The sequence below is a fragment of the Maylandia zebra genome, linkage group LG14 (assembly GCF_041146795.1).
Source record: "Maylandia zebra isolate NMK-2024a linkage group LG14, Mzebra_GT3a, whole genome shotgun sequence".
Classification (NCBI taxonomy): domain Eukaryota; kingdom Metazoa; phylum Chordata; class Actinopteri; order Cichliformes; family Cichlidae; genus Maylandia; species Maylandia zebra.
Genome location: NC_135180.1, coordinates 17,909,100 through 17,931,960, shown reverse-complemented (window position 1 = coordinate 17,931,960; position 22,861 = coordinate 17,909,100). Strand labels below are relative to the sequence as shown.

At 39.9% G+C, this 22,861-nt stretch overlaps 1 protein-coding gene and 1 long non-coding RNA gene across 3 annotated transcripts in view; both read right to left on the bottom strand.

The window, feature by feature from the left end:
• Positions 1 to 6,194, bottom strand: part of LOC101481218 (von Willebrand factor A domain-containing protein 5A) — a 33,258-nt gene extending 27,064 nt beyond the window's left edge. For both annotated transcript variants that reach the window (XM_076892384.1, XM_076892385.1), the window contains exon 1: positions 6,059 to 6,194. The gene's annotated coding sequence lies outside the window, so the exon portion shown is untranslated. The remainder of the gene's footprint in view (positions 1 to 6,058) is intronic.
• A 1,683-nt stretch (positions 6,195 to 7,877) lies between these two features.
• On the bottom strand, positions 7,878 to 10,910 carry LOC143422047 (uncharacterized). Its single transcript, XR_013101670.1, has 2 exons — positions 10,137 to 10,910; positions 7,878 to 10,031 (listed from the first exon to the last, which is right to left on the bottom strand). It is a non-coding gene; the product is annotated as an uncharacterized LOC143422047 (long non-coding RNA).
• Positions 10,911 to 22,861: the final 11,951 nt, after the last annotated feature.

Below are 22,861 nucleotides of genomic sequence, written 5' to 3'. Positions count from 1 at the left end.
AATATCAAGTACATGTTATTTATGTTGCATTTATGACAAAATCTACCATTTGTTATTTTGATGCCACTATAAAAGAACTAAAGTATACACACAACCATCCAACCCAGAAATGCAATCTGTCCAGCATCTGTGGGGTTAGCCCTAAGACGTCCTCCTGGTACAATACAAACAAAGGCTGAAACAGGAAGTTCCGGTTCAGAGGAAGGTCGCGCGCTGGACGGATCAATCGGTGGCCGCGTTACAGGACGCACTCGATGACGCAGACTGGGGCATGTTCAGAAACAGCTCCGACGATGACGTCAACGTGTTTACGGAAGCGGTTGTGGGATTCATCGGGAAACTAGCGGATGATACCGTGGAGACAAAGACTATCACAATGTTTCCCAACCAGAAGCCGTGGGTGGATAAAACCATCCGCGACGCTCTGAGATCCCGCACCGCTGCCTACAACACAGGACTCATGACGGGGGACATGGACCCGTACAAAGCCGTGTCATATAACGTGCGGAGGGCGGTGAAAGAGGCGAAGCAGCGCTACGGGAGGAAACTAGAGTCACAACTCCAACAGAGTGACTCTAGGAGCCTGTGGCGGGGACTAAGGACAATAACGGACTATAAAGCACCAACAACCGGTATGACGAACGCGGCCGTGACTCTGGCAGACGAGCTGAACACTTTCTATGCTCGCTTCGAGGCTGCAGCTAAGGTCTCCAACAATGCTAGTGTTAGCGGCGCTAACGGCTGCAGACAGGAAGATACTGCCAGCACCGGAAACGTGCTCGTCATCTCCGAGCATGAAGTAAGGAGAGCCTTCAAGAGAGTGAACACCAGGAAAGCAGCAGGACCAGACGGCATCCCAGGTCGTATCCTAAGAGACTGCGCATACCAGCTAGCTCCTGTGTTCACTGAGATATTCAACATCTCTCTATCTCAGTCGGTGATCCCCACATGCTTCAAAGAGTCCATCATTGTTCCTGTCCCGAAGAAACCCCACCCTGCTTCTCTCAATGACTATCGCCCTGTAGCCCTCACCTCAGTAGTGATGAAGTGCTTTGAACGCCTGGTCAGAGACTTCATCATTTCTTCACTACCAGACACACTGGACCCACTACAGTTCGCTTACCGTCCAAATCGTTCCACAGACGATGCCATCTCTCATCTCCTCCACACATCACTCACTCACTTGGACACTAGAAGGGGGAAATATGTTAAAATGCTCTTCATAGACTACAGCTCTGCATTTAACACCATAATTCCCTCCACACTCACCACCAAGCTGGAGCATCTGGGACTCAGCTCATCTATGTGTCAGTGGATCTCCAACTTCCTAACTGGCAGACCACAGGCAGTAAGGATGGGCGGACATGTCTCAGCCTCCACCACTCTCAGCACTGGAGCCCCCCAGGGGTGTGTTCTGAGCCCCCTGCTGTACTCTTTGTACACATATGACTGTGTGGCCACTACCAGCTCCACCACCATCATCAAGTTTGCTGACGACACCGTCGTGGTGGGCCTGATCTCTGATAACAACGAGACGGCCTACCTGAAGGAGATTAGGAATCTGGAGAACTGGTGCCAGAGGAACAACCTCCTTCTAAACGTCAGTAAGACAAAGGAGCTGATAGTGGACTTCAGCACTAAGCAGGAGAGGAACTACCAGACCCCCGTCATCAACGAGTGCCCAGTGGAGAGAGTGGACAGCTTCAAATACCTCGGAGTTCACATCACGCAGGACCTGTCATGGTCCTGTCACATCAACACCGTGGTGAAAAAGGCCCGACAGCGTCTCTACCACCTCAGACGCTTGAGAGACTTCCAACTGCCCTCCAAGGTGCTCAGGAACTTTTACTCGTGCACCATAGAGAGCATCCTGACGGGAAACATCTTAACCTGGTTCGGGAACAGCACCATGCAGGACAGACGAGCTCTACAGAGGGTTGTGCGGTCAGCTGAGCGCACCATCCGCTCCGAGCTCCCTGACCTGCACTCAATCTACAGCAGGCGGTGCTGGACCAAGGCCAGGAAGATCGTGAAGGACCTCAGCCATCCCAACAACAGACTGTTCTCTCTGTTGAGGTCAGGAAAGCGATTCCGCTCCCTGAAGACCAACACAGAGAGACTGAGGAGGAGCTTCTTCCCGCAGGCGATACGGTCTCTCAATCACACCACCACACAGTACTGACCCACACATATGGTTCTTACACACACACTGGACTTTCTGGACTTTGGTTTTGCACAACACTGGTCACTATATTCTTCATTTCCGGTTAATACTTGTACAGCTGCTGTTATTGTGTATATATTTATTTATATTTAGATTTCTTCATACATTCTTATATAGTTCTATATTGTGTATTGTGTATTTTGTTGTACAGTTATTTTATTTTCAACTTTAATTTATATATTTATCTTATTCTTCCCAGTTAAATTTACCCTTCATTCTAATTTGTGTTGTACAGTTATTTCATTTTTAACCTTAATTTATATTTTATTCCTTCCTAGTTAAATTTACCCTTTTTAATTTTTCATATTTATTTCCTATCTTATTCATAGCCTTTTCCTTTTTTGTTCTCTTTAGGTCACGAGCAGTTGTCCAAGCATTTCACTACATATCGTACTGTGTATGACTGTGTACGTGACAAATAAAATTTGAATTTGAATTTGAATTTGGTAAGACATGCAGGAAATACCTCCTCTATGCATCCTGGAACAATGTACCATATTTTCTTCACTAGTTTTTCACACTGATATTGTGTGAGCATCAGTGCTTTGTTCTCGGTTCTAAAAGTCCAGGAAACTGCCCTGTTTGGCCTGTATGAATATTCATCCACATAGCCTCAACCAGTATTTTCTGAATGCCTCAAATTGTGGGAAAGTTCAGTTTATAAACAACACCAGATCATTTCAAGAATGATCAGAAATTCACCAGGAGCAGAGCAAACTAGCTGCTCGAAAACCAGCAGAGTCACATGACAACATAATAAGACTTTGGAAGTACAGGTTTCACACGTTTCTGCCTGAAAACACTGGATTTAATAGTTAGACTAATACATTTTTACATGACAAACACGATGCCTTCTTTTTCTCAGTCAATGTCGGCCCTGCGTTGTTTTGGTTTAGTCAACAAAATTTCTGAGAAGTTAGAGGGCAAGTAAAATTCAACACAATCACGCAATTATTCCATCATATTCCAAAATTCATTAAAAGCCATCCTTCACAGTTGACATGATACTTTCAACATATTTCTACTTTGGTTCACTTACTCTAGAAGTTGGATCTTAAACTGCTTAAACACCCAAGAAATTAAAGGACAACTACTCAACTGAAAAAACATTTCAAAGCAATGTGTCAACATCATGTTAAAAATGTATTTAAAATTATACATCACAGTTAAATGAAATTGGATTTTTCTTCTTGAACACTCACGTGTGCAGGTTTTTTTTTTTTCCTCATTCCACTGCATAATTCTGGAGAAATTTAACGGACATTTCTGGTCTAATTCAACATATCCAATCAAATATAACATCACATAAAAAATTAATTAAAATCATCCTTGACATGAAATTCTCAGTTGATTACTCCTCTGGGTTACTCCGCTACATGTGTGCCAATTTTTGAATATGACACAGTCCTGATCAAAAGGTTAAGACCAATTGAAAAATGGCGGATAAATAACTAAAATATTTTTGATGGTGCAGGCACAGTTTAAAGTGGAGCTGGAGTCTGTTTACGCACCGAATGAGCAAAGAGGCAGAGCCATTAGTTGGGGGAGAAAGAGACTGACAAATGAAATATGACGGATGAAACGAAAAGAAAAATGCAATTTCTACTAGAAAACAGTGAGCAGCTCATTTTGATAGACACGTATTTTCTTTTTCTTTACGATATTTATTATTTCTCATTAATACGACAAAGTATTTCTTATCAGATTACTCAATGGAATAATCGATAGATTAATAATCTATAGTTACAGCCCTGGTTGAATTTGAGTAACTGTCTTTTAACTTCTCAGGAATTTTGCAGTTGATTGAGATGAAACTGAGTGTTGTTGCGGTCACATTGAAGATTCCATTGAATTGTGAAGTATGAAGCACATTACCAGCGAAAGTGAAAAGAAAAATAAATGAAAACTTCACTGGGGAAAACAATGGTCCTGGAGCTTTATTTCTCTTAACTTCCTCTGTGCGTTTGTGTGGGTGTCTCGATTAGCGAACAAGAAGATATCCAACGCTTCACGGTAGGATAAGAGGCGGCTGGTTTCACCCCGACGCACAAATGATGGTTCACTTGACCGCGGTTGTTCTGTGCGCGCTCATAAAAAAAGGGGGTGGCTGGCGCTTTACTGCTCACGTGACACTTCTAATGGATTCCGCTCAATACATTAAGAGATCTAATCAGGTGAAGATGATTAAAAATCTATAGCGAACAGAATGATAGTGACACGAATACTTGGAAATAAAGAAATACTTCTTTGTGCAGAAAATTTCTTCTCATTTTACACACAATGTTGAAATTAAAATATTGAGTTTTTTTTTTATTTTATTTTAATGCTGAGTGCGCTCTCAGTACTGCTGTTTATTTAACGCCACATCTGCATATTAGAACTCTGAAACATTAAACATTTTAACATTACTAACCTGTAGACGCTTCGATTTGTTAAGAAATCAAATCAATACATTTTAAATAGATCAATGAAATACTCAATTCAATCAATAAAATTGACCAAATTGATAATTCCATCCATCCGCTTCCGCTTATCCTTTTCAGGGTCGCGGGGGGGCGCTGGAGCCTATCCCAGCTGTCATAGGGCGAGAAGCAGGGTACACCCTGGACAGGTCGCCAGTCTGTCGCAGGGCCAACACACAGGAACAGACAACCATTCACATTCACTCGCACATTCACACCTAGTGGCAATTTGGATTATGCAATTAACCTATCCCCACAAGCTGCATGTAAAGACATGCAGCTTGTGGGGATAGGACGGTGGGGGGGAAGCCGGAGTTCCCGGAGAGAACCCACGCAAACACGGGGAGAACATGCAAACTCCACACAGAAAGACCCCGGCCTGATGGTGGAATTGAACTCAGGACCTTCTTGCTGTGCGGCAACAGTGCTAACCACCTTGCTTGATAATTGTGTTGATTAAATTAGTATTCTTGAGGGCGTTCTGTGTTAGCAGCAGAATTTAAAACTGCAACTCTGAACATAACCTGCTCCTTACCAACACAATAGAGTGCGTTATAAAGAGTGCATGCTTTAGGGGGTGGTTCTCTTTTGTTTCTATAGTCCTGTATGAGCTCTGCATTTTAAAGAAGAAAACACTGCATTAGTAATTTATCTGAATTCATTCAGCGATAATCCGCACACAAATAACAATGAATACCCCTTGTAGTTGTCAGCACAGGGTGTGCCTGTGACTCATCATGCAGGGCAGTTCGCAGGCTAAACTTACTTTGGTCAGCAATTAGAACCCGTTTAAGTTACTTAAAAATAAAAATATCATTTATCCTTTAAATTATCTAAACATAATTTTAATGACTCGACACACGTATCGCAAAATTTGAATCTTGGCATCTACAAAGATTCGCATTAGATGCCACTAGAAACATCTGGATCACGTTACCACGCAGTGAAATGTTGGAAAACGCCATCAGAAAACACCAAAACCAGTTAAGCAGGAACACCGGGGACTTCTACGCTCTGATAACTTCCAGTCGGAGGCGTTTTCTGTGCAGACAATTAATGGCATCTCTTTGTTATTGTGACAGAGTGACTGTGCACCTACCTGCTAGTACGTGACACTTTCAGAATCTAAGGCAATAGTTCTTTTTCACTACACACAAAATTATGCAGTTTTGTGCCACTGAATAGTTTTGAAACTGCTTTGTCTGGGATCCGAAAACATTTGTTAAAAGGCAGTAATGAAAACTGAAAAAGCAACCAATGACGTGACAATGAACTGAGCGACAAACTCATAAAAAATGGAATTAGGTAAAATCAACACGTGAGATATGAAAATATGGCCGCCAGTGAAGAATGATGCGCAATAGAAGCTTACCTCTATTGATAGACGGGTGTATCCTGATAGGTTTACTGCACTCCTCTGTTCTTGTAGCAATGTTTACGCCACAAACAGCAGACTTTATTGAAAAAAGTCACTGCTACCGGGTACGTCCCATTTCCTTGTTTTTTCCACCAACCGATATGCACTGGGTGGGCGGAGCGTCAAATTGCAAAACATTTTTCCTTTGGATTGTTTTTTTTAGAATTCCTTCTGTGGTTTACATTTTTACTTTGCAATAGCTCTGAAGTCCTGAAAGGTCTCACGCTCACACTCTTACACTAAAAATAATTGTACTTCACGTGAAAGTCTTTGCTTATAATATATGGCATTATTGCATCCTCTTGTGAACAAGAGAAACATTTAGGAAACAGAATAGCGTTTTGTGAATATGTAAACTTTAACTGTTGACCCATTTCAGTTTGAAATGTAGAAAAAGTGCAATCACTGCTTATTCATTAATTAATCAGTGTCTTTATTAGAGAAAGTTTACACCTCAGTTATACCAAAGCAAAAAAGCAGTAAAAGATACTTTATTAAGTTGCATGTAGTTTAAAGAGTAAATCAGACATTCAACTGAGATTTCTTTAACACAATAGTCACACCTTAACACAGGACATTACCTACACAGGATAAGGTAACACATGGACTTAGTTTCCATAAAAAAAGCAAGTAAGCAAACTTAATTTGATTAGTTTAGTTTGGCTTCTGAATTTGTTCAGGTCACACATCGCCCATGGCTAAAACAGTCAGAGGTGGACTGGCTAATCAGGAGTATAGAGTTATTAAACTCATCATACAAATCATCATCTAGAGCATACATATCAATGGATAATTATGATCCAATAAAAAGTATATAGTATTGTATATGATTCTGAAATGTCCCATTCTACATGTTGCTTTTAATTATTTAAGATGATGTAAATGTATTTTTGTCACGCAACTTGTTCAGTATTAAGCTAATTAACTATGATTACAATTTTGAATAAAGTAAAAAGTCTAAGCAAATGTTTTCACTTGTCCAACACAAAACTACACTGTAGCATAAAGCATTTTTTAAATCATTTATCTATTATTATCATTGCTACGATCATTCTGAGCACGGAGCCATGAGGCAGCCTTCATAGCCAGAAGCTCCCACTCGTCCTTTGCTTCCATCTTGAAAGCATGAAGCCAGATCAGAGCCAGAATGGTGGCCCACACTTCACTGTTGGCCTAATTCATTAAATCAACAACAATTAAATGAAACAGAGCAGACAGGAATCACGATCTTCTGTCTAGAAATGAAGCACAAATAAAGCTTTGAAATGATTTCACAACTGCTTTGACCGATGAGGAAAAACCCTCTCTGCTGCTCTATGCTAATATGAATATCAGACTTTTATGGTCACCTATAGTCTTCCCTGGCTGATACCATCTGGTTTGTCTTCTCACTTTCTCTCTCTCCTGTTGGCTATCGGTGTTTTATTGTGGTCTGTGCTCCTGGGTGGGTCCCTCTCTGGGTTTCCACCTGAAGCCCCTGATGTAATCACCTACCTGTGACCGATCTCATCCGTGTTTAAACAGACACACACCACCTTCCTGTGATATACCAGTCAGGCGTGTGTCTCACAATCTAAATACCAAATTTCTAGATCAGAATAATTGTTTTTAAGTTTTGCTAAGTAAAATGAAGCAGCAGTGTCTATACTTATACTGTAAGCGATAGTAAACATCATCAGAACATGGGCACAGGAAAAGTGGATGCTCTTCCTGGCTTTTTTATTAGTAAAAAACTAACAAGAAGTCACAAGCAAAAGGACAACACACCATGGCACATGTTTAAACAAGGAAGGTTTATTCATCTTTGATTTATTATCAAAATAGACATCATTTTTTCAATCCACAAAAACGACATATTCAAAGAACCACATCAGCACAATATCAAACAGAACTGTCCCATGATGTTAAACAGACGCTGTCAATTCAGCTGTATAGTGGGCAATCAAACTGGAAGCACAACAAATACGGAGAAGCGGAGAAAGACACACAAGCTTAACACTGGAAACAAGGGGAGCATTGGGACATGACTTACTGGTGAGACCAAGAGTGTCCACTGTTTGTCCAATCAAACATCCAATAATTTCAAATCAACAAACCACTGCTGCACTGTGGTGATAGTTTGTACACAGGCAAAAGCAGTCCAATGTGCAAAATTTGAAAGTTGCGTTTTATGGTCAGTTTATCCAGTTTGGCAAGCGATAACCAAAGATCAATTTTTATCGTTTCCTGCTGTTTCTCCTGCTCTGTCCCAAAGGCCCACTCCAGTTCATGCTGGACCGATACAAACCCTTATAGAAAATGGCCCTACAGTTCTTCCTGCCTTACTTATAAAGATAAAGAACAAAAACAAAACAAAAAATTAAGCAATTATTGATAGGTTTGCCTAGCACAGACCTGTTGCTGAAATGAGACAATGCTACTACACCAGCAAAAACAAGACACAAGTCACCAAAGTTCTTTGGTAATCACGTGCACGAGGGAGAGAACTGTGATGAGCGCTGTTCCTGACGCTTGAACCCCAGTCACTCTCAGTTAGCTCCCCCGTAGTACTGCTCTTTACTGAAGTAATTCATGAATATGCATTAGTTCATTAACATATGACATCTTACATAGGCATACATGGGAACAAAGAGTACCAGTCTGTGTATACGTGTAGGTGTGTGTGTGTGTGTGTGGGTGACACAAATGACACAAAATCAAAGAATATTAACAAAACTCGAAAACACATGAACACTGGGTCACCAGACCCAGGACCATGACAGAAAGAGACTGGCCCCCGTCAATCGATCTTTCAAGAACTGTTTGCACACAAAGAATCCAGTATTTAAAAAAATGTGTGTAGGTCTTCCAAATATTATTGGGAGCACATCATCATGTATAATTTTGAACAGTATCCTTCTTTGTCATGAAACATGAAACCATGATGGTTGCCTCCAGCACCTGATGATATCGGTTTGACTCAACCCTGCACTGCTTTCTGCATTAGCGTTCAGTGACCGAGCAAAGAAAAGAAATGCACACAGTTTTTGTCTGAGTAGACACATTAAGACAAGAACAAACTGAACAAAAAGAATAATAAACCAGTGGTGGTTGAAAAAGTTTGCTTTTTAAAAATAAAAAACAAACATGTTAACTTGGAGTGACAAATTATAATTTGTTAGTTATGTTCAGGCACCTTGTATGTGTTCAGCTCACGGACTTTGCTATAGAAGTGTTGAATGTTTAGTGGTGTATAGACGTTGTGTTTTGACTGGTGAGCACAACTGCAACGGGAGAAACAGATTACTCAGAAAAGGTTTACTTGAAATTTTAAGATTACTTAGAAAAGTAGGAATAAAGAGTTTTGATTCACAACCAATTTGTTTGATGTCACAGACTGGGCACAGTTTTGTGCCTCTTCTATCCTCTCTGTCATAAGAAGCGTGCACAAAATCCTCAATGCAACTAAGAAGGAGGACCTCGAAAGGTGCATTGGTTTACAGCTGGGGTAGGGAACTCCAGACCTCAAGGCCCGGTTTCCTGCAAGGTTTGGATGTGTCCTTGATCCAACACAGCTCATTTAAATGGCTAAATTACATCCTCAACTTGTCTTGAAGTTCTCCAGAGGCCTGGTAATGAACTAATCATTTGAGGCCTGGAGTTCCCCACACTGGTTTACAGGGAGTGATTCACAAAATACAAAATGCCTCTTAACACTAAGAACTAAGCATGAAAAAGAATATATAACAATTCTGACTGCATAACAGCAGCAGGGTATGTAACATAAAACAGCACTGGATCAAAGGCAGTAAGGTGTACGCAGATCTGCTTCTGATCACCCTGAAGTTGAAGCCACTTTAAGAAACCCCTCAGAGGCCCAGAGCTTCTTTCCTCACACTGCAACCCAACAGGACATTTCCAGCATCCACACACTCTGTCACACGCGGCGCTGAAAACAGAAAACAGATATTAAAATAATGAATGTTGGAGAAAAGTTGACTGTAGCATGAAACTATTTTTAAAACATTTTATTCTTTAATTAGCGTGTTACTACCATTCTGAGCACGGAGCCATGAAACAGCTTTCATAGCCAGAAGCTCCCACTCGTCCTTTGCATCCATCTTGAAAGCAGGAAGCCAGATCAGAGCCAGAATGGTGGCCCACACGTCACTGTTGGCCTAATTCAACAAATCAAAGACAATAAAATAAAACACATAAAAACACGCTACATGATTTTACTTTCTTCAACCAGTAGTATTAAATATTTTTGGCTGCTTCCTTGTCACAAGGTGTCACCAAGATGTGTAGCTCTGCATATTTGATTTGGCCGATTATTACACTGGATGCTGTTCCTGATGTAATCACAAACTGTGATGCTCTAAAATAATGTGCTGAAATACTTTGTCAAGAACTGATGATGAGAAAAGTATTTTTGCTGTGTGTGGTTACTGTGTTTTATCTTCTGATATACAGATGTTTACTTTCATGCTGTGAGGCAAGCCTACGTTTAGTTTGACATCTTTTGTTTGGTTTGGTCTGTGTCGTGCGTTGCTGTGTCTCCAGGAACAGATACGAAGTTCAACACAACACTGCTTTCTTTTCACAAACTGGACAAGAAAAAACATCTAAAACCCTCGTTGGAGATAATAACTACATTCATGTTACATGTTAACTTTTTTTTTAAGTCAGTCTTTCCGCACGAGGGTCCGCGAACACTCGCGATAGAAAGGGCGTTTAACTAGTCACGTGACGCTTCTCACGCGTACAGCGCAATCCAGTCAGAGATTTTATCAGGTGATGATAATAAAACGGTAATTAAAAATCTATAAAAAAAACCCCCAGTATATCATAGTAAAAAGAGCACCGCTGGAAATAAGAAAACATTTCCTGCTGCAGAAAATTTGCAATGTGACTCACCATTTTAACTCGGAGTGCGCTCTCAGTGCTGCTGTTTACTCCCAACGTGACGTCTCATTAAACATTTAAATCGTCTAAACATAATTTTCATGACTTGACACACGTCTACTAAAATTGAGCCTTCGCTTCTACAAAGATTTGCATTAATATGGCGACTCTGCGACCAGAAGCATCTGGATTATGTTGTCACGGATTATTATACACGTTGGAAAACGCCACCAGAAAACTAGTTAAGCGGCAGCACCGGGGACTTCTCCGACCCTCTGCTAACTTCAAGTCAGAGGACTTCGTCCCGACGATGAATGGCATCTCTTTGCTCTTGTGACAGAGTGACTGTGCACCCACCCGATTATATGTGACACTTCAGTCGTTCCGTTTTGTGAAACTGCATAGGTTATACTGTGTGTTTTTGACTGTGATCCGAAAACATTTTTAAAAAAAGACAATAATGAATCCGGAAATAAAAACCGATGATGTGACATTAGGAATGAACTAACTCATAAAGAACGGAATGGTTAAGATAAACCTGTGAGATATGAAAGTGTGGCGCTGGAGACCGCTAGTGAAGAATGATGTGCAATAGAGGCTTACTTCAATGGACAGACCAATGACTGTAAAAACAGACGTGTGTATCCTGACAGGTTTCGTTTTCTTTTTCTTCCTCTTTATACTGTTTAGTGGCGGCTGGCAAACAGCAAAATGGTGCATTATCGCGACCAACTGGTGTGTAGTTGTCTCCTCTCTCCTGTTCCTCCCTGTGCTTCTCTTTTTTTTTTATTTCCCTTTGTATTTTATAAAACCATCTCCCTTACCTCTCTTCCTCCCATTGCCTTTGCCACCTTTCTTTTATTTTGTGCCATATTCTACTCTTGATTGCTGTCCTACTAACACTGATTTCCATATCCATAATGGTCTCTTTGTAGCTTCCTTTGCTGTTCTGTCTGCCATCATTTCCCTTAACTCTATGATGCGCTGGTACCCATATGAGGTTGACCATAAGCCCCATCATAGTAATTCTATATAATGTTTGCTGAATCTCTATCAGAATGTCAGGTCTGCAATCTGAGTGACTGTCTTGCAAACTAACGAATGATGAACTTGAGTCTGAGCATATCACTGATCTTAGTGGTCTTGCATAGTCAGTCCACTAGACAGCCAACGGTATTGAAACTACTTCTCCCATGTACACTGATGAAACATCACTGATTCCTTTTCTTACTTATCAATATATATACTAAAAATAAAAATACAATAACAGTAAACAATGCAGAACACCAACATCAAAAATATAATAAAGTCAACAGGCAATAAAAAGAGAATAAATTTTTACTGTATATATCTTTCATTAATCAGCATAAATACCCCTATAAACATTTAGTTGGCCCACAGATGTAGAAATTGTTCAAAAGAAAATTCCAATAAATTCTGATTATATAGCACTCATAACAGGGTATATAATACAACAGCGAATTGAAGGCAGTATGGTGTAATTAGATCTGCTTCTGTTGACTAGCCCCGAAGGTTAAGCCACTTTGAAAACAAGATGTAAAAATCAAAAGTGGCTTTATTGCTGAAGTTAGATAAAAAAAAATACAACAACCACACAGTCTACGCAGAAACCACAAACTCACAATTGAGGCTCGTTTGGCTTGTAAGAAAGAACATTGAAAATGTCTGGCTATTATCTTTAATGGTCTTTGAGCTATTCGTGTTCAAACATTGCTGCAGATGTGAATGTGCAAAGAAATAGTGTGTGTGTGTGTGTGTGTGTGTGTGTGTGTGTGTGTGTGTGTAGTTTATTGAAAACTAAAGTTTCACTGCAAACATTGCACATGTTCAAACTTTACTATAAAAAATTTTTTCACAGTATTTCTTCTTGTAAATTAGTGACTGTGCACCCACCCAATACTATGTGACACTTTATCCTAGGACATGGCAAACATTAGCTCAATCCATTAGCTCCATTTATTAAAACTTTACTGAAAAGATTCTGTGCTTTTGGCCTGCAGGGCCAGAAAGATTATCTGGACAGTTTTACTGCAGGTCCCTGTTCTTGTAACAGTGTTTACACTATGAATCACAGACTGACTGTGCTAGTTCCTTGTAGATGAGGACCTGGGCAATTGGGTATATTGCCTGTACTATACAATATGGCTTAAGTGCTAAAATGTTAATGTGCATACCTTTTATTATTCAGCATACACAATTTTTCCCAAACATTTAGTAGTCTGTCAGATTATAGAAATATATATATATTTATTGAGTTGCATTAGATTTCATAGCATTTCTATCTAAACATTAAGCAGACAGATAAACCTGATTACAAACTATGACAAATCCTGTAAATAAAACATTCACTCCACTATAAGATAAAATTAGGACTTTGTCTAGAGGCATAAAAAGTTAACTTTGATTTGGGACTGTAACACAAGCATTTTGAATTAGAACCTTTTTCAGAAGAACAACATGAAGTGGAATGTATAAAAACAAGTAAAAAGTAACAAATTATGAACAACATCACCATATGGTGATGGAAAACAGGAATAAAAACATACAATTTAAATGAGTTGCCATAATAACTGCTTGTTTTTTGAAACGATTCTGATTACATAACAATTACAGTAGGGTAAATAGCACAATAATGAATTAAAAGCCATATGGCATGATTTGCCAATCCTGAAGGTGAATCCACTTCGAGAAAACCTAGAGTCCCAGATCTTCTTTCTTTATGCTGCAACCCAACAGGACATTTCCAGATTCCACACACTCTGACACACATGGCGCTAAAATGTAAACGTAAGTTATTATATGAATAAGGAGAGGGCAGATTTTTTTTGTGGTTTCAAACAGTGTTTAAAAGAATACTTGATTTGATATTATCATTGTTTCTACCATTTTGAGCATGGATCCATGAGGCAGCCTTCATAGCCAGAAACTCCCACTCATCCTTTGCGTCCACCTTGAAAGCATGAAGCCAGACCAGAGCCAGAATGGTGGCCCACACTTCACTGTTGGCCTAATTCATCAAATGAACACATTAAAATCATGATCTCACTTTCTACAACTTTGCTAACATAAAGTAAAATAAGGCACTGAAATGTTCAGTAGAAGTTCTGACTGATGAGAAAACACTCTGCAGTGCAGCTCCGTGGATAGTTAGGAGTCATTACAACCAATATTTTATCCTCTAATATTTACAGATTTGTTTTCATGCAGCAAGGCAGGGGCTACATTTAGTTTACTTCTTTTTGTTATGTTTGTTATATTGTACTCCCATGTTTTTAATTGCGTCCTATGTTTTTTTGATCAAATTATCCAATCAATTTTGTTTTAAATCTCATATTATCATTTTGTGTTATTACGTAAATTGACAGCCAGTGTTAACTTTGAGAGAAAATGTTGATTTAGTTTTAGTCAGTTGTTTTACTAAACATTTATTTTTATTTATAATTTAGCCGTCTAAATACAGATGTGGTCAGCTAAATATTATAAGATTATAGTAGATGTAGTTTATTCAGCTGATTAAAATCTAATGTAAAGTGTAAAGCTTTGATGTGTTTTTGCTGGTAAGAGATGCTCCAAATGGTTTACAAAGCATCTTATTTTTTTGATATGACATGCAAAACCTGTCCAGGTCTTTTCCTTCCGAGTTTTTAACTTTTATCATGTTTTGATGATAAACAGGGAGCATGGGAGTTTCCTCCTGCTTGTCGGTGGCAGATCAAATTGTGGGTGTCTAACTAATCTAACAAGGAGATTCCTTCTGATTTTATCACTTCCAAATTCGTCTCACCTTCCTACACAACTTAAGTTCTGATTGGATTTCGTCTCTCTAGAAAATTTTCATCTCGTTTTTATTCGTCAGTGAAACTGTTAATACATTTCAAGTTTTTGTCTTCCTGCGTTCGTTTTTATTGTGTTCTGTTTTTCCCTCACAAAGGTTATTGATGAAAATTATGACAAAAATGATTAGTCAGCAAAATTCGGCCCACCGTTCTGGGTTTGATCTTTTCCACCTGCTCACTGGTCTTTCCCAGTGCAGTAGCCAGATCTGGATCAAGCAGCCAGGAACCAGACGCCTTCTGGAGGGAGACTAAGTGCATGAAAGGGTCTCTGGGTAGTTGCTTGGGCAACGCAACTGGAAAATCAAAGATTAAACAAAAACCAGACCTCAATATGGTGATAGATAAGAAAACACAATTCTACATGACAGAGGAAAGCAAAAATGTAACAAACAGTGTACATAAGGCTTCCACACAGCAAATTAAGGGTTTTAAACAGAAACTGAAGAAAGACTAAAACTGGAAAGAAAAAAAAGATAGCTTTATTTTTTTTCAATGTGTATACCACAAATAGGTTGATATTATTAATGTTTTTATCAAACAATAGCTTCTGAATGTAAACAGCAAGTAGATTTGAGATGACGCACACACATACTGAGGATCATATAATTTCCTCTGTGGGTATTATATGAGCCATATTTATAGAACAAATATTTTTTGGAGCTTACAGTCAGCTTTTTTCGTACCCAACATAGATTTTACTGCAAGGTAGGCATTCATCACCATGATGTTTACATAAAAACAGTATATTTAAAATATTATATTTGAATTTGTTCAAATATTGTTTAAAAGTTGGGTCAAGACATTTGCTGAAGAATTTGTCATTAATTGGACTTAAAGGGACTTTCATAGTTTTTACTCTTTTCTACAGAAAAAACTGAAAAGTTCCAAACTATAAAGTGACACATTAACACCTCCTACGGCCCACGTGTACACATATGATCTAAATCCTCTCTAAATCCCACAAAGACATGGCAGCTGGAAATACAAACCACATATAGAGAGACTTGTAAAGAAACTGAGACTTAAACTTCGTTTTTTCTTCCGTAATAAACAGTGCTTTTCTTTTGCAGTAAAAAAAAACATCTTGTCACTGCAACCTTTTTATCTGTGTTAGATTATGGTGACATTCTGTATATGAACGCTTCTTCTTCATGTCTTCTAATGTTGGACAGGATGTATCATGCTTCCTTGAGGTTTATTACCAACTGTAGATATCTGACCCATCACTGTGACTTGTACTTAAGAGTAAAATGGCCTTCTTTGGCCATTAGAAGACAGGGGCATTGGTACACTTTTATTTATAAAGCTATGCTAGGATTGCTGCCTCCTTATATTTGTACTTTGGTCACAAGGACAAATAGTGGTTCTTACTCCTTGCGTTCAAATGATCAGCTGCTGCTGTCTGTTCCCCTTGTCCGCACAGAGTTGGGTAAGAAAGCCTTTGTCCACCGTGCGCCTTTTTTGCGTAACCTGTTACAGAAAGACTGGAAATTGACTGAACTGTTGTCTTTAAATGTTTTTAAAACTAAACTCAAAGGCCTACAGACTGCCTCAATAATGTGTAATTGTTTTGTGTAATTGTTTAACTTTGTTTGTTCGTATGTATTTGTTTGGAAATGTGCTGCCTCTTGGCCAGGACTCCCTTGAAAAAGAGGTCTTTGATCTCAACGGGACATTCCTGGTTAAATAAAATAAAAATACAAGTTTCAGATTTGAAATCACAGTTTTAACACAATCTTAAATTTGACATAACAATTTAACATTTAAAATATGACTAAATAAGAAAATGACTTTCACACAGGTGGAATCACGGACGGAAGATGAACTCTGTATTAAAATGTAGATAAAAATGAGACATTTCAAATCCTTTAACTTGTTTTGACCAGTTACCCATCCCACATTTCATTTTAGAACTTTAGATAGCTTGTCTTAAACTTCCATTCAGCTTGTACTTACAGTCTTGCAGGGAACGATTTCAGGTTTTTATTAAGAAATAAAAACAATTACTGGATTGTGATTTTACTGCGCAGATGTGTGGTGTTCTGTCATTCACTCTTTACTTACTCCCACGCCGCGGATTACCGTTTTTCTTTCCATCTACCATGAAATCAAGATGAAAAACATGGAGTCAGCAATTTCATAATAGTAAATGAAAAAGAACAAATAAAGTACAGACATTATAAACAGCCCAATACAATGACTATGATAGCAAATACTGCTGATGCTGTCCATAGAGCATTTCATATTTAAAATTTTCAAGTTAAACAGAGTAAAACAGAAAACATTTATTTTTAGAAATGCACTGATGTGCAGATGTGTGTTACACTGACATTCAGCTTTTACTTACACGTATCTGGTATTGAACACATTGCCCTGCAGGAGCCAACCAGGATGTTAAAAAATGAGATTAAAATCTTTTATAAGAATTTTTTCAAAGGGCGTTTTTCATGTCATTGATTTAAACACTGATTAAATGTATGGGATCTTCATGTGGTCAGTCCGGATGCTTGCTCACCTACCTCCATGGTCCCTGCAGTATTTACAAAGCTTGATCACCATGCTTGATTTGTCAGATTGTTTAATTATTCATTGTTCTTCTGTGTTTAGTTTCTTCCTATCAGTATTTTTGATTCTTTGTAACAAACCCTTTGAAGAAAACAAGCCACATTTTGCTTTAACTGGCATGTTTTTGGATTCTGACTTCAGGAACCTCTAAACTGGTTCTAATGTTCTGCTCCAAGTTATCATTGAAGTACTTTTATTCATGTTCATCCGCCTTTGTCTTCAGGTTGTGTGTGACAATTAGTTTTTGCTTTTGTAGTAACAAATGTATAATTCCTCTAATACTCTTCATACTCAAAACTAAAATCTTCTGATTGCTATTTTTTAAAAATACGGGGATACTGCCATGTCTCTCTGCTCTTAACATTATCACTGCCCTGCTTTCATTCACTCAGCTGCAGGTATACATGTGTTAAATCTCAGGGATGCAGCAAACGTCCATGCACACACGTACCTTCCAACGCCAATAACTCTGCTTTGTACTTACTCATTCTAGGATGACCATGCAATACTGATCCAAATCTTAGTGTCACTTTAAGATAAAAAAAAGAAAAAAAGAAAAAAGAGTGAGGGTATGAGGTCCGGATTGGACAGGAAGAAATGCAAAAATTGTTTGTTGTACTTTCATTCAGGTTTTTACTTCTTGCTAGTTTCTGATCTTTGGAGATCACTTTGGAAAACAAGCAACTACTACCTAACTACTTTGTTTTTAAGTTAAGTTTTTTAGGATTTAGAATTAACTCTATTATTCTGCAATTAAAGCAGTCATTACATTCACCTCATTGAAGTTCAGCCATCTTTATCTTCAGAGCTGTGGCTCACAGAGTTTTAGTTTGGGGATTTAAAATAAACTCACTGGGCGTCGGAATATTTCTGCGCACAAGAGGTCCTTGGATCACCCTGCTGTTGTCTTTGTTGACAGCAATGAAGGCAGTGAAAGAACTGCTCACTCCTGATTGGACACTGAGCCGCACCAACTTTTTCTTCACTTCTCCATCTTGCTGTCCTCTACTCTCTCTCTCCTCCAACTCCAGTGAGCGAATCAGAGTACGAGCACCCAACCTGTGGACTGTTAATCTGCAGACATGACACAAAAAAAACATCTTCTGTTCTAATGTCTATCATTTTACTAGATTAACTTATCAGTAACTTTGTCTATACCACTGCATCCTCTTCAGGGTCCTACAGAGGTGAAGTTTAATCCACCACTTTGGTAAAGAATCACAATGATAACATACCAAGTTTATCTGAAGACAGTAGAGTGATCCAATATATACAAGGATACAAACATACATACATTGAAATGCATGCATGCATTCATGAACTTTAGTTAATCAAGTTTAGTTCTTAAATATTATAAAGTGTTTACTGTATAGTGTAGAAATTGTTTAATGTATAATGTTACCATTTTTATTTTAATGAAATGACGTGTCCCCATTCTTATGTTTACTTTTTAGACACTCATCATCAAGCTCAGCAATAATAAGGTTCTCGATGTTAGAGTTAAATTACCCTTTAAATTTTTGGTTAAAACAGCTTCATTTATTCCCGTGTTTTCTGAATCATGAAATTTGAACTACAGGAAATGAAGCCAGTTGGTTTTGGGCAGATAATGGCTGCAACCATAGCTGGAGTGGCCATCGGGCATACCGGGCATTTGCCCGGTGGGCCGCTGGCGATTTTTTGTTTTTATGGGCCAATGGATTTTTTTTTAATTTTTAGTTTTTTTTTTAGGAAGGGTATATATAATGAAAGGTGTTGGATTGGCCAATTGGTCATGATCGACTCTGGGCTGGACCAATTACAGCCGAGGAGGCCGGATGCACCCTCCCCCTTGTTTAGCAATCACGTGATTTTCGCGCATTGCATGCCGGGAACTCGTGGCAAAACAATCTAAGTACCGCATCAAATGCAAGCATTTGCAGCACCGCAAAATGTTCATTCTCCGGTTCCAATACCTTCTTGTTTTTTCTTTGCCGCACAAAAAAGGAATGTACAAAACAAAAGGAGAACAATGCCGGTCCGTACAAAGACAGACTTGATGAAAAGTCAAAGAAAAGATACGAGGAAAAAATCAAAGGAGTGAAAGGGTCAGACCCTTACGAGCACACAGAATGGACAAAAGACGTTAGCGTGCTGCCCAACTTTCACCACGCTCAGATTTATAATTATACGGTTCTTGGAGTGAGTGCATACACTCATGAAGTTTAGTAACTTCAGGTCACTGCAACAAGCCCAGGTACAGTTTACCGACGGATGGGTACAGGACCTTGAAATGCACCGTGTAGAACGAAAGGACCATCGTAAGAACAAAGGTAAGTTTACCAGTCTCACAAATCGTCGTCATAAACACACATTCGTTAACCGTTTATTAATAGGACCTTTGAGCTCAACGGTAATTAATTAGTAGTGGAAATAATTTCTGGTAGCATCACAGAAATGTAGCAGTGACAATAATATTGTATGTTGTAATCGCACCGGACAATTAGTGATACAAAACAACTGTTTTATCTTGTGAATAAAAGTATATGTTTTTGTCAATGTACCATAATAACAGAAGCGAAACGCAATATTGTGTGAAAGGAGCCAGCTGAGGTGGTTCGGGCATCTGACAAGGATGCCCCCTGGGCGCCTCCTGGGTGAGGTGTTCCAGGCATGTCACACCAGGAGGAGGCCCCGGGGCAGACCCAGGACACGCTGGAGAGATTATATCTCTCGGCTGGCCTGGGAACGCCTTGGCATTCCCCCGGATAAGCTGGAGGAGGTGGCTGGGGAGAGGGAGGTCTGGGCCTCTTTGCTTAGGCTGCTGCCCCCGCGACCCGGCCTCGGATAAAGCGGATGAAGATGGATGAAGATGGATGGACAATTCACTATTTATGCACAATAAATAAAGGAGCATAGCGCGACAATTTCTGTTCAGCGCCAGACTTGCTTGTAACCTATATCACCAATTATGTTAAGAAAAATGACGCATTAACTACTACAAAACTCTGACCTTTGTGGGAATGCTTGGAGCAGACTAACATGTGAGCTGGAGTGTTCTGAGACGTTATATTTGGTATATCCAGACCATCCGTCGGCTCTTACTTCGGAAACATGGCTTAAAAAATTTCTCTTCAACGACGTAATCCGATAAAAAGCAAAAAACAATCTCTTTACCCGTCGGCTTCCCGTGGCTGTCATGCGACCGGCTATTGCAGTTAATAATACAACAGCTTCTTGCCATTTTTTGGGTTTCTTTTTATCGCTGTGTAACTGAGTTCAATTGAAAGCCTGCGTGCGCTAGTACCTCTTGCCACAAGTTCCCAGAATCCTTTGCGGTTTTACCCCTGAATGACATCACATTTTCAATCTTTATCCTGGTGGGCTTGTCTCTAGTCAAAATGCCCGGGCCGATTTTTTGTCCCAGTCCAGCCATGGCTGCAACTGGAATATTAAATGAGTAAACCCTATTGTCAGAATATCAAACATAGAAATACACTGTAATTCATCATTGTTTCTAATGATGTATAGATGGAAAAAAAGGATGTGGTAAAACCAGGTCATAAAAATATCAAAGATATGCACAGTAATATGTTTGTGCATCTTAAATAAAGTAAACCAAACCAAAAGGGTGCTGTTGTTATTAAACTTTGTTTTACCCAGTGTCCTCTGCAGGTCTGAAACTGAAGTGCAGCTGGCTCTCAGAGGGATGACCTGCCAGGCTGTACTTCACCGTCACACAGCCCTCTGCTGCCTCTGAGCTCTGACACAGCATCACAGGGTCAGAAGTCACGTTAATTACTATCATCAAATATCTAAACAACAAAACGAGAAGATGCTGCTCTTACCTGTCCAGTAAGCTGGGCATAAATCAGTGACCTTTGACCCTGGAAAAGTGCAGTGATTGGTGGAGAGAGGACAGTGACAGACACTTCCTTTGGTAAATCCCATGTGACTGAGATGTCGACCACAGTCGGCTGCAAAGCAAATCGCAGCGACTGCATCACCTGAAAAATAAAGAAAAACTCTCCAAATATACATCCTATACATATAACAAATATGTATCTGCTGCAATCTTTAATGTGACTTCTAATTGTGTTTCATGTCTTACTTTTGCTTGCATCCTGTCAGTCCCTGTGATGAACTGAGCATGACCTCCTCCTTCCTTTGCCATCCCATTGATGAGAGCAGAACTGGCCCCTTCCCCAATCCCAAAAGAGAAACACCTGCAATACAACAGTTTTCTTTAAGTACACAGAGGACATGTATTGTGTAGATATAGTTGTGGGTTTGTGGTTTCACCTGTGGGAATCTGAGTTCTTCTTTACCAGATCTATCACTTCTTTGGTGTTTCCCACCTCGCCATCAGTAAAGACAAACAGCTAGAGAGGAGAGTTGGCACATGAAGACATAACATCAGACCCAGAAACCCACAGCTTGTTCTGAGAGCTGAGTTAGGTTTCTGTCTGTTACGTTCTGTGAGGCTGTGGGAGTGTGTGGGTGGGGTGTTTGCCCACTCTCCCCGCCCCCACCCCTCTTGCCACTCCTACCCCTCTCTGTCTCTCTCACTCTCCGCTCTCCCCAGGACACAGCTGCTGCTGATTAGCCTCGTTTGCCACCTGACTCCAGTCAGCAATCATCCTCTGAGGCTATTTAAACTGGGGATGAGCTGTGAGCAGGGTGGCGGTTTCCTTGGTGGCTCTACGTGGTTCTGTGCTAGATTTTGGACAGACAGCCTCTTTCTGACCAGTGAGCAGACGGGCTTGTGGGCCCTGAGAGTGTCTCCCTGTGGTGGGGAGTAGGGTAGGAAGTGTGGGAAGTGCCTCCTTTTTTATTGTGTTTGTTTGGTAGTCCTCCTGCCTTTCGTGGCTGCGAGCGTTTTCTTTGTTTCTTTGGCGTTATTGGTAAGACGGCGTTGCCGGCCCTTTAAGTTAATGTTAACCTGTACCATTTTGTAATAAAGTTTTATTGATGCAGAACAACTCTGTTTGTTTTCCTTTTTCATTCTGATTCCGGACTCTCTCACATGCCTAGACCCCTTCGGGGGGAACGTAACAAAGTGGGGGCTCGTCCGGGATATGAATGGAAGGAACAACAATTGAGTTTTAGTGAGTTGTTTGCCGGTGGCTTGTTTAGTTGTATGGTATCTGCTGCGCTCTCTCTCCAGTTAGCAAAGGGGAGTGTCTAGCTGAGCGTAAGCTCCTCCTTCAGGCACTCATTTTTTATTTTTCCTTTATTATTTTCGGAGTAATCCCGGGTGGGGATTAGTTCCCTGTCGGGGGTAGGCTTGTCGGTGCTTTGTGCACTTGATGCTTAGCCTTTAAAGTTGCCTCAAGCCTGGTACACTCCAGAAGCTAACTAGGCTAAGATTTTAGTAGGCAGGTCTGGGGAGAGGGTCGGCGGTACTTTTATTTATTGGTTAACCTCTGGCCACACTTTTCCCGCCTGTTTTCTCATTTGTGTATTGGAGGTG